The 13,188-nt window shown below is 35.8% G+C and overlaps 1 protein-coding gene across 1 annotated transcript in view; it reads left to right on the top strand.

The window, feature by feature from the left end:
• The window catches only part of LOC117783322, a 49,717-nt gene that overhangs the window by 20,470 nt on the left and 16,059 nt on the right, over positions 1–13,188 (top strand). The window lies entirely within an intron of this gene.

Genomic DNA, 13,188 nt, shown 5'->3' with positions numbered 1-13,188 from the left:
GTTTTGGCCAGTTTCCGCTTGAAATTATACGGCATTCTCAATGTTCTCAACGTTCTCAACGTTCTTAACGTTCTCCTTTTGTTGTTGTCATAATTAATTCCTAATTTCGCTGTAGACAACATTCGCTTTGACTCCTTTTCGCATCCAGACGCATCTTTAATTGAAAATTCTCTTCAAAGACCAAGTCCAACACAAAGTCCAAGTCGAAGTGGAAGTGGAAATGATTGTGGCAATATTCATGACCATTTGCCTTGTTGCCTGGTTTTATTATGGCTCAGCCAGCTGTTGGCCATTTGACAGTCGCCTTTTATTCATTTGCATATTGCTTTCGCACATTGCTTTGTTATGGCTTTGTTTATGATTTCGTATTACGCTTCTTTATTGCCTCACTTCAATTGTTGCCATAAATTTGATTACTTTTCGGCCCTCTAGCTGTCAATTAGCTGACCATTTCAACTCTCTTTTATGGCCAACTCGCGGCTTCAATTAAATTCTAATGCAACTTTCAGCAGAAGTTGCTCAACAATTCAATTACATTCACTCATACGACTACATTTCACTAAACAGTGTAATTAGGCCGAACATTGCGCATACGCCACATGGTCAGTTGGCTAATTTGTTATTTCAATCAAATATTTAAGTATCATTTTCATAATAAATTAGCATGTTGCAGTTGCATGAATTTTCAATGCAGCTGCTTGCCTGTATTCATAATTGGTTTGAGGTACATGATTTTAATAGCATTTTATCCACAACATTTGTGGGTCGTTCAATATGCCATAATTTAATTCAATTTTTCTCCATTGCATAATTGCATTTCAAGCAGCTGGCAAAAATGTGCAAATGTCATTAAGTCAACTGCAATCGACTGCCATCAGATTGCAATTATTCCACACTGAGGGTGAGAGATGCACAGATGGAGAAAGAGAGAGAAAGAGAGAGAAAGAGAGGGAGAGAGAGACACATGTGCAAATATTATAGCATTTATGCATTGAGCTGAGCTTATTAAGTGCCTTCATTCAGTTTCTTGTTAAGTTTCTGTCTAAGCAATTAACCCAAATTCGAGTTAATGTGTTTTACGTGCAGCAGGTGCAACTTATAATCTGATTACGTTAACTTGGTAAATGCACAATTTAAAACGATATGCTGATACTTTAGTTGCAAAAATTTAAATTTTATAAAAATAATTGAAAATGAATGAATTAGGCTTATAATAAATAGGTAACTCTTTACTAAAGTCTGTGAAATATATAATAAGCTTACATTAAGCAGACACTTTCTCTTATTTAGTAGTATTAACTTCTCACTCTACATAGTTATGTTTATCGTAATGGTTAGGTGCCACTTTTAGCTAATATATTGGATATATTTAATATGAAAGCGCTTTTCTCCTGCTTTCCATCTTAGTTTCTAGTTTTTTTTATGTATTTTCTTAAGTGCCATACTGCCAAAAAGTGGACCCTCGGGTGTGATAAGCACACACATAAACAAATTCACACTCCCACAAACACACACACACTTACACACACACACCTCGTGTTGCTTGGTGAGAAATCTTGGCATTATTTTGGTTTCGCATACAAAACGAAATGGCTGCCAATAAAAGTTAAAACAAAAACATAAATTTGAAGAGCTGTAAAGTACCAAAAATAAGAGAAGAAAGCAAAACAACAACAAAATAAAAGAAAACAAATTGTATTTAAGCTAATTCGTGCAGCTTTAGTTAAAACGAGCGAGGGGCGGCAATGACAAAAAATGAAAAGAAATTTAGAGCAACAACAACAACATGAAGTGAAAGTAGCAGGCAAAACAAGTCATAAAGATAAAGGAAATTTATGGTGTAGCATTGTGCGAATCCTTGGCCACAGAGCACAAGGAACTGAAAACCAGAAAAACAACAGCAAAAGGAGCCAAAGCAACTGAAATTAGGTTAACGATATTTCACTCTCGGCTGCAGCATCAAATGCTCCAAAAGCACCAACTGTAACTGGTGAATATGTTTTGACAACAACAACAACAACAACAAGGAGTACATAAAGTTTAGACTATCTATTGTTTTTGTTGTCACAGTTTAAAGTTTTTAAGGGATGTCGAGAAGAGTGCGACTGCGGAGGTTAACAAAAAACACTGCAAATGTCGCCTTTTATCGCTAAGCGACGCCTAAGTGAGGCTTCCATCTCCCTGCATCACCCCTTCCTCCCTCCGACACTCCCCCTGGACACATTAGTCGACAAAACGACAAACGACGAGCGAGTAACGACTTCGATATCCTTTTTCTTTTTGGTTAGTCCTTTTTGCCTTCTGTTAATGTGACTCCCTCTTCTTTTGCTTTCCATTTCATTTTAAAGCTGTGCAGTTCCGAGTTTGCGGTTATTTCTCCACCCCATTGAAATTAACAGAAAGCCGCCAATAAATTCCTGAAAAATCTATTAAACACTCTTGGCTCCACTTTTTGCCTTTAAACCGTAAATAAATATAAAGAAGAAAGCATAAAATTAATTAAAATTAATTGCCACCGCATATTTTCCGTCGGCTAACAACGGGATTTTCCCGTTACGCTTCTGATTGCGGAATTTTCCAATCCTTGTTGTGCTAGCTCTGATTACATTTCCCTTCTTCTCTCCTTCTATCTGTGTGTGAGTGTGTGTACAGCTTGTTATAAAAATATTTGTACGACCACACTGTAAAAAACAAGCTGAAGAACTCGGTACTAAAACATATGAAATTCCAAAGAAAAGGTAAAAGGTTTGACCCATTTGAAGTGGGTGAGAGAACAAATAGTTGAGACCAAAGGTCAAGATAAGCGAAACTTTTTAAGCCTTTGGCTTTTAAGTCTTAGTCAAAGTTTGGCTGATCGCCTTTCGCAAAAAAGGAAAGTAAAAATGCATAAATTAGAAAAATTTGGCAGAAAGTTTATAGGGAATACTCACGTTTCATTCAATTGCTGAAAAATAGCTGGAAACCTTCTGATTAAACATTATTTAAAAATATTTGAAAAAAAAAGTTTTTCCTTTGTTAAAAATTTATTGATTTGTGCTACATTTCGTTTGATGAAATGTGCAAAAAATACTTACTGAAGGCAATAAACTTTTTCTATGTATATTTATGGCAATTTTTACTTTTATATGCTACGGTGCAGTTGTGTTAACAACTTGGCCAAAAAAAAGGAAACTGAAGTAAAATATGTTTCTCTTTGCCACTTGCGGTTTTATCTTGCTGTTGCCTGTTCTGCTTCTCCTGAATATGTTTGCAAGTATTTTTCACTTTTTGTTATTGGAAAATGAATTTTTGCTACGCTTTTGTTGGTCTGCGCAACTTGCGGCTGCCTCGAATGCCTTTTATATATATTTTATTTTAATTTTTTAGTTAAATTTTAGTATTTTGGTGCAACTTTTGTGCGGCTGCTGTTGGTCGGGTCAAAGTTTGTTTTGGCCTTTTTTTTTGGCTGCTCAAATTGCCAAATAGTTGGCATATTTCGATTGAATGCGAAGTGGGTGTAACTATTTATATTTGCTGGGTATTCATTTAAACAGCTGCTAAAATTGTTGTACGAACTTGTTAAAGTTTTACTGGCGGTTTTGATGGCACCGGCAATGTGAATATTGGGTGGTTGGATGGATCACAGAGGTGGATGAATTCTATTGGATTCTGTATGCACCTGCAGTTCCAAATTCAGTTCCAAAGCGTCGTCTCGCATGTCTAACATTCTGTTTGCATTGCAATTGCTTAACGGTCTGCTGGGCAACAACATGCCAAGCCAGCAGCAGCAACAGCAACAGCACTTGCAACAACTAGAACAACAACAACAAATCTACAATTGTTGACGTGCTTACATTGTTGTTGTCATTGTCGTTGTTGTTGTTGTGACTGCATAAATATGCTAAAAATGTAAATACTGCATAAAAATATTGCACTGGATAGTCGCATACACACACACACACACACACACACATATACACACATACTCTTGCATGCAACATGCACTTGAAAATTTTGCTAGTGCACTGCATTTTCATTTCAATTGGCCACACTGCGTATGCGTAATATTTCACATAAATATAACGCATATTGAAGCCTGCTCTCTCTCATTCTGACTCCCTCTTTTCACATATGCAAATTGACTGCAATTTTAATGCAATTTGGTTTTACCTAACGGCGTTTTAATTAAAAACGATCCAGAAGGAAAATAAATAAAATATTGTAAAATATTTCAATAAAATATTATAGGTGAAAATCAAACATATATATTTGTATATATACATGTGTATATGTACTTGCTATATATAATATGCGTTTGTGTGCGTTTCTGTCTCGAGGGCACAACGTGTAAACAAAACTTTTTTGAGACCTTAGTAAGATAAGCGCTCAAGTGTGTGTATTGTATATGCATGTGTGTGTGTGTACAGGTGTGTGTGTGTGTGTGCTGCACAGACGCTGACAGTTTACATGGCAGCAAAGTTTCAAGAGTTTAGCCAACAAAACTGCCAAAGGAATTACAAGTACACAACAGTGGAAAAAAGCCAAAAGCGCCACGTGGTCGCCTGATTACAAAAACTTTACTCTCTCTCTCTCTCTATCTCTCTTTCTATCTTTTTCTATCTCTGACTCTCTGTGTCTCCTTCGCTTAGCTCAGGTACGTCAACTTTGATTAAAAATTCCACTAATAAACAAACAGCACGCAAACAAACAAATGAACACAGAACACAGAAATACCATTTCCTCTTATGCTTCTTGTTTGCCTCTTTTTATATTTATTTGTGGCTCCACCTAGCGCTGACAATGTACAAACATACATGATATCTTAGAGAATTAAAAAAGTTTTGCAAAATTTGAAGTTGTGTTGTCACACTTTTTTTTTTTTTTTGAGCCACACTTGAATCAAATATTATGATAGAATAAATAGTAGTTTTGGGTTGAGTTCTTATAAAATATTGGTAATATAGAATTTTTTACATAAAAGATAAAAATATTAAAATAATAAGTGCAAATATTGCATCGAAACTGGAAAAATCAATAATTTTACATCATTTTATTGATATTTTCTCCTTGGCAATTTTTCAATGTTTTTAGACTGTCATAACTTTGTCAAATTCCAACCGATTTCCTTGCGAAATATCAATTTTAACTTTATTTTTCCTCTTTTTCCAAATTTTATTGCCTTAACGATATTTTGAAAACATCAAACTGTCAGAAATGTGGTCTTAAAGCTAAATTTTACCTTATTATTTTATTATATTATATTTTCCCACAACAAATCGTGTCACGTCGCTCACGCTGTCATCACTATGCGGTTACCTAAAGACGCTGCCCAAACTTTGGGACGCTCAATAAACATTGCGTTTAACAAAACTTTGTTTTTATATTATTTTTTTCTTCTTCTTGTTAGTTGCTCGTTGCATTGCACTTGTGTACGCGTGTGTGTGTGTGCCGCCATTTTGTTGTGTAAACTTGTTTCAAGGGGGATATTGCGGAAAGTTTGCTGTTGCTGCTGTTGCAACCATTTTGTAAATTTTATGTGTATTATATTTGCAAATTTGCGTTGTTTATTTATGCGCGAGAACGCAATGCTCACACACACACATGTACACAACACACACATGCTCTCGAAATTTCGGCTTATTTGCATGTGTGTGGTTGTGCATAATTTAGGAGCTTTTGTTGAACTTTGCACTTTAATTGCAATTGCAATTGCAGTTACAGTTTTAAGCCAACAATACGCAAATAATTTAATACCAGAAATTCGAGAATGCAACACAGCAAAGCAACTAATTTATTAATTAAATAAATACTAATTAGGGCAGCAACGCCCACAGTCTGAACTTCTTTGTATGAATGAATTTATTGCATACATAATGATTGTGAACAGAGCACTTGACTTATTGATTGACTTATTTATTGGCTTATAATTGCTTTGTTACTCTATATTTAATTGAAAGGGGTATATTAATAACAAAAAGCAGTCAAAAATGTTTACTAAATATCTAATTGACTGTCATATAAATTATTATTTAAATGTAAGCTAGCTTTTAGATCTGATTACTGAGTATCTACAAACCAAGCACTTTCAGATTTTTGTTGCAGTTGTGGTTGCCTAGTTTAAATTGCTAATTAATCTCACATAGTCGTAGCCGAATGTAAAATCAAAATTGATTCAACAGCAGCTGCAAAAAGGGGCTTAAGAGTCGCTACTAGTAAAAATACTCTGAATATCCTGTGAATCCTGTAAATCAGTGACGTGCAATGCATTGAGTGAAACTTGATTTCATTTCCATTTTACTTGCACTTCTTTGGCTGCCCGAGAACAACAGATTGCAACATGTGTTTTGCATACAATTTTCAATTGTGGTTCGTTCAATATTTTCGTTGATTTATTAAGCTTCGTTTTGTGCTATTACGTATACTTGATATTGTGGCTGGATATAAATTAACTGCACACATATTTTGTATTTATGTAAAATATTGTTTATAAAATGAAGCAAGAAAATGCATATTCTGAAAACAAATTTGTATGCTTCAATAACTATAATTATTTCATTATAATAAATATTTGAGATTGATTAATTATTTGCCAATTAAAATTTAAATTTTTTTCTAAGTAATTAAATATATATTCATAGATTGTTAACATAAATTGTTTGTAGTTAAACTAAATTTTATACTTGATCTAGAAACCTTATTTTCCAAAAGTCTATAAATATATATTTCTTTTTACAGTGTTAGAGATATTAAAAATATTTTTATTACATCACTTCTGTAGTCCACACTTGAGGCAATCAATTGTGAAAAGATCTTTAATGTCAGTTTGCTTTCTTGCAAGACGTTTACCATCAGTCAAGGGCCACACACACTCACATCAGTTTAACAAGTACTCATGCATACTCAAACTATGAGTACACACCCACATACATATTTCTTTTTTATTATATTATGAATGTCTTGCACATACTCTTGACATTTGCTACTTGAATTGTATTCACTATTCGAATTGCTGTCTGCAATTTGCTCACATTTTCGGCAGCAGCTGAGCTGAATGTAGGAAAAGCGTTTTCCATTGGCACTCAACGTGCCCATTTCGAGGCACTCAAAAGCCGAACATTTTCTGAGTAGGCGATACATCAATCGATGCGTAACTTGGCTGCTTTTCCCCATATTCTTTCCTTTCTTTTTTATTGTGGCTTTTTATTTGTTTTACAATTTTCTTCAATTATTTTAATGCAACAAATATGTTGACGTATTCGTACATCACGTACGAAGCATTCGAAGGAATTTGCGACTTTCGGGCCGAAGTACTTTTATGACTTTTACTTTTGCCACTTTACGACACACACACACACACATACACACAGAGAGGGAAACTGTGTCACTGTCTGTGCATGTGTTGCCTTGTTGGTTGTTGTTGGTGTTGCAAGCGGCAGGAGACGTCGCTGACTTGCCACAAGAAATCAATCAAAATTGCCGCAACAAAAAACCAAGGAATGAAATGGAATAAAGAGGAATGGAAAATAAAGTAGAAATAACAAAAGCCGCTGAGCACGCGATGCTCATCAATTTGTGTGTCGTTGAAGCATGTCCTTGCATAAGTCCTGTTCTCATATATGTACATATATTGCATTTGTGGGTGTGTGTGTATGTGTCTGTCTGTCTGACTGGCTTTTGTGTTTGCTTAGTGCAATGCAAACAAAGGACAATGCCTGACATGCCCTGCAACTGTGAGCTGTATTTTTGTAACTCTCTCAGTTCTCAGTACTCAGCTCTTGGCTCTGAGCCGCAGTCAACTGTCATTGCACTTGTTTCTGCCCCTTCCCCCCCAGTCCTTGCCAAAGCTTGTTGCTTTTGCTGGCATTGCCTTTGCAGCTAACACGACTGACACACTTTTCATGCTACAATAAGCCATTATAATGAATGTAACCAGAGAGTAAGCCAAAATACCAATACACTCATACACTCAGACGTGAATTTTTCCTTGCTAAAAAAAAGAGAATAGAGAACAAAACTCTATAGCTACGCTGACTGCGTAATGCTCTTTATGACTGATGCACCAAAGCTGTTTCATCCATCAAATAAACGACAGCCGTCAGCTACTTTGGTGCTACAAAAAAACCATGGTTTGAAAATAAGCTGAAAGTGGTGAAAATCTAAATTTTATTTATGTGTTTTCTATACGAATGATGACACTTGAGTTGAGCTTGTCTCTCAGAATTCAATTTTAAAAATTTCTGAAAAGAATGTATTTTTTTAAATGAATTCAGTTCAATTTCAGTTGGTCAAAGTGTTTGTCCATCTGTAAATCAGATTACTTTCAATAGGAATTCACTTTGATATACTCGAAGATATGCCAATAAGAAACGAGCTGAAAGGTAAGAAAAGGTATTCGTGTTCTTAGCATTCCAGTCAAGAGTATGCACATAGAAAACTTGTTTGTCTTTTACCTTGATTAAACGTGCATATTCACATAGCCATCATGGTTACGGGCTGTTTGTCTCATGACTTTACCTATTATTATTTACAATATATATATATATATATATATATATATATATATATATATATATATATATATATATATGCATGGCTGTGGGACACAAGCCGATCTAATAATTGGCACACACATTCACCTACAATGGGCCAAATCACATGTGGGACATAAGATAAATGGCAGATGGCACAAGGACAAAACTAGGCGGTTAGATGGACAGTTAGATGGATTGTTAGACTGTTGGATCGTTGAATCGTTGAATCGTTGGATAGTTGGACACAAAAGGGGCTTAGCAACCCTCATTTGTCACATGATTTTATAAACTGCAAATCTTACGACAGAATTTCTCTCTGTTGCCGTTGTTGCTTGTTGCCTTGTTATTTTGCTGGTCAATTTCATTTGTAATCCCTTTGAGCCGTACACACACACACACACACACACACACACAATCACGCACACGTCAATAGGCGGACAGAAGTGACAACTCTAATGCCAGCTTGTTTGTTTGTCTACATAATTGCCCTGGCTGATGGCTGTTTGGGTTTATGTTGGCGACGAGCAGCAGATTGGGTGTCTCATTTGCCTAAATGCCGTAGTCCGAGTTTAAGCCAGACATGTACACTTCATGTGTAGGTTGTTAGCTTCGCACACATTAATTATAAAAGATCCGGCCAAGCCACAAAACTGCAGTTGGCCCTTGCCAAGGCTTGCATAACTTTTGAGGCCATTAAAGTAATGGCTAAATTTCATTTGGTTGCCTGCGGTTAACCGAACGCTTAACTTGCCTGTCAATTTGGCCCAAGAAACACACACAAAAACTTGTATGAAATATCTGGGCTGCCTGCCTTCCGGCCAGAAATATCTACAAAAAGCAAAAGAAAATAACAAACTAGGTTGCCACGTCAGAAACGTCATCAACTTGACATTTTATCCGAGTCTGTGCTGCAGTTGGTTCGTGTGTCCGCAATTTGTTGGCAGTCTGCGAATTGCTGCAGCAAATATGGCTCGAAATTACTATTAACAACAGCGTCCACCCTCGCAGAAAACAACCCCCCACAGCCACCTACTCCTTTATTCCGCCAACATTTTGGTTGCTTTATTGAGCGCATGAGAATTTCAACAGACATTTTCATTTCATTTTTTTTCTACAGACATTTTGCATATGTGGCGTATGCGTAATGCGCACACAGGTCTTTTAAGCTCGACACAGAATGCTCGACAGACTTGATATCTAGCAGGCGGGAGAGAGCATCAGAGTATGTGACAATGTCGGAGATTTCCAAATGCAGCGCACGAGTTTTGCATTTCAAATGACTGCTGCCAGGATTTCTGATTGTATTTCTGCTGCTGACTTTCTCACTCCGCTTACCTTTCTCCCTCTCTCTCTCTCTCTCTCTCTCTCTTTCCTTCTCCACTCTTTCCGTCGCCCAATATATTTCATTCACTTTGCGCTTTAAAATTTAATTTGCTGCTTAAATTGGCTTGTAGGCGTTTCTCGCATTGCATTATGCAGTTGGCATATATTGCGCATACGCCTCGTTGCCCAATGAAATTGGCAAAATGCAAACATTTAAACAGCGAAAAATTATATGTGCATATACTTGTGTGTGGGTGTGTAGTTGTCCATAATTTGTCTTTTGCCTATGCCATTAAAATATATGCATATATATTCCACATCACGCATACGCCAGGTGTGCACTGTTTTATGTAATGTATTTATAGCGTGCGCTCAGATTTCTCATTGTGAGTGTATCTCTCTCTCTATCTCTATGAGTCCATGTTTGTGTGTGAACTGACAAGCCAATTAAATTTGACATAAATAATTAAGTGAAATTGTTACGCCCAAAGCAGCTGAAATATTAAGTGGGCAGGTGAATTGAATTTTTAATTAAGATTGAATTGAATTTATTATTTCATTGTCCAGCCAGGTGTCGACAGTAAAGCTAATAAGCGTTGCCATTTATTGATTGTCAAGTGTACACCTTTAGTAATTAACAATAAACAGATTGTTGGATTAGCAAAATGTAAACACATTTTTCCAAAAAATTAACATTAAGAGCATTAACACATTAAATCCATTTTTAAATTACATTCTTAATAATTTTAATTTTCAATTTATTTAATGCAAATACTTAAATCTCTCTAATAAGTAATTGAGCTGTTTGTTTTTCTTCAAATTAAATAATTAATTAATTTTGTATATTTATTATTTTCATATAATTATAAAGCCTATTTTCAAGCTGCACTTTTAATCCTAAAATGTGAGCGAAAATCATAAATAAAACTTTAAATGTTGCTTGTCCATTTTCACAGTTTTCAGACTAAAGTGCTTCTGTAAATGCTATAATTTAAGTGTGTTTTTCCTGCTGCTGTTTCCAACACCTGAGTTTTCACATTCTATAAATAAGAATTTTGCGAAAAGTGAATATCGTATTTCATGGCCAGAACAAATCATTTTAAGCACTGACTAAATACAAGAGACATTTCTCAATGGTAAACAGAATAAATTTTACACTGTCAGACAGACAACCACACACACATACACACTCACACAAACAATGCTATGGCATTACAGTCATCTGTGTGATCTGTTTTCTCAGTCACGCAGCACACGTGCTGACAGCAATGCATCCAATCACCTCATTGGGTGGCTTTTGTTGCAGCTTCCGTATCTGCATTACATATGGCTACGATAATCCTTAGCCCAGCTACTTTCCACTATCTCCCTCTCTCTCTTTAATAGCCTGAGCTTTTTTCTTAATGCCGCACTATTAAAAGCAAATTTATTACCTATAATTAAAATTCGTGCTACTACAAAAAAGGGGAAAATTCCAATGCAATTTTTTGCGGAAATTGCTGGAAATGGAGCGTGATAGTCGCACAAAAATTCTTTGCAATTTATTTGTTGCATGCTTTAAACGAAATTGCATGAAAATGTGGGCCCAACTGTGTCAGCTGTGCGTCACAATTTCAGCGAAATGATCAAATGTGTGTCATATTGCCACGCGTTTATTAATACCTGACTTTCAGGCGTGCTAAAAAGTCGCCGACGAGAGCAGATTTGTGTGCCAATCAAACGGAAATTCAGACGCGGATGGGACAAACAGTTGATGACTCATGCTAGGGCAGTTCAAAGAAACAATTATTTACATATTTTCTGCGTAAAACAGGGCAATTAAGTTGACTGCAGGATTTAATCATTTATTCGGCAGAACTTAATATTGCTCGGATTAGCTAATATTATGTTATTAATAACAGAGACATTTTTACAATTATTTTAATGATTCATTTGTACAATTTAGCACATGATCCCAAAGTTATTAAACAACCCACGCGTAAACATTTGGCAGTTTGCCACATTGCACTTTCATTTAACGAGAATTTTTTATATTCTTTTTATTTTTATTTTTTGATTTTGTTTTTGTCAGTTTAGCAATTTTGTATTAATTTGTTGCTGTTACCGATTTTCAATTATGATATGACCATGGCTATGATTCGATTTCTGGCCACTTCCCGTTACCTTTCTGTGCACAACGCGGCGTATGCGCAATGTAGTTTCATTTCGAGGCAAAGTGTAATTTATGGGCCATACGTGGCGCGCATTTATTACGTGGCCAACGGTGCACGGAGCAGCAAACGTGGCAGGTTTTGGCTTTTAATGTGCATAATTAAGCATTAATTACACTCACGTCCTTTGGCTCCAGCCACTCTTCCTTCTCTCTCACTCTCTCTGCCTCTCTCCTCATTTCTCTCTCATTTTCATTGTTTATTTTTACAACGGGCATTTATCTCACTCCCAGACGGCAGAGATATGCCTCCTGCCACTTGCTCCCACTGTGGTCATTTAAACGACGACCATTTGACCACCGCATGCCACCGCATTGCCAAAGCATTTGCACAATTTAAGCATTTAATTGCAAATTTATTATGCTTATTTTGTGGGATCGCAATGGCCATTTCGTAATTGATTGACCTGCCCGCAATGCGATGAAAGTGAATCTGGCCATAAGCTGCCAGACCCAAATCGGCCAACAGATGTGCACATATCATGGCATAATGACCTTCATTCATTTTCCCAATTTGCCGAGTAGTAGAACTATTGATAAATTGCATAAATGCATTCAAGTGCTGCAATTTGTCAAATATAAATAAAGCATTTTAATTGCATTTTGGGATCAAATTAAAATTTTAACAGAATACGATTTACTACTGAGTATGCTCTCTACTTTGAACTTTTGTTTTATATTTATGTAAACCTTGACTAAAAGAATGGAGCTCGGAAGTTGCCTCTGTTTCCTGTCAGGAGAAATTTATACTGTAAGCCATTCAGTTCACTTCCTGCAACATTCTGTGCAGGACTTCAGTTAAGAATAATTTCAGTCTGGTTTAACTTGGCATTCTCACAAGTATTCACAAGAATTCCCTGATTATGTACTTAAAAAGATGTCTAGAATGCATCTATATAATTATTTCAAAATATGTTAAGCATTTCAGTTGCCTTTTACTTTATGCATTTCTACTTTATGCATTTATTTGTTATACTTGCTTTTTATCCTTGTTTGCTGCTAGTTTTAGCATTTTTTGTTTATTTGTATGCAATTTGCCATTCAAGTAGTCATGACTACTTGACATACCCTTTAAATTACTCACAGGGGAAATTTATAAACTATGAGGTTTGTTAAAATATATGAATTTAATACGACTGCTTTGCA

The sequence above is a fragment of the Drosophila innubila genome (genome assembly GCF_004354385.1).
Source record: "Drosophila innubila isolate TH190305 chromosome 2R unlocalized genomic scaffold, UK_Dinn_1.0 1_C_2R, whole genome shotgun sequence".
NCBI classification, from domain to species: domain Eukaryota; kingdom Metazoa; phylum Arthropoda; class Insecta; order Diptera; family Drosophilidae; genus Drosophila; species Drosophila innubila.
This window is presented reverse-complemented; position numbering and strand designations above follow the sequence as displayed.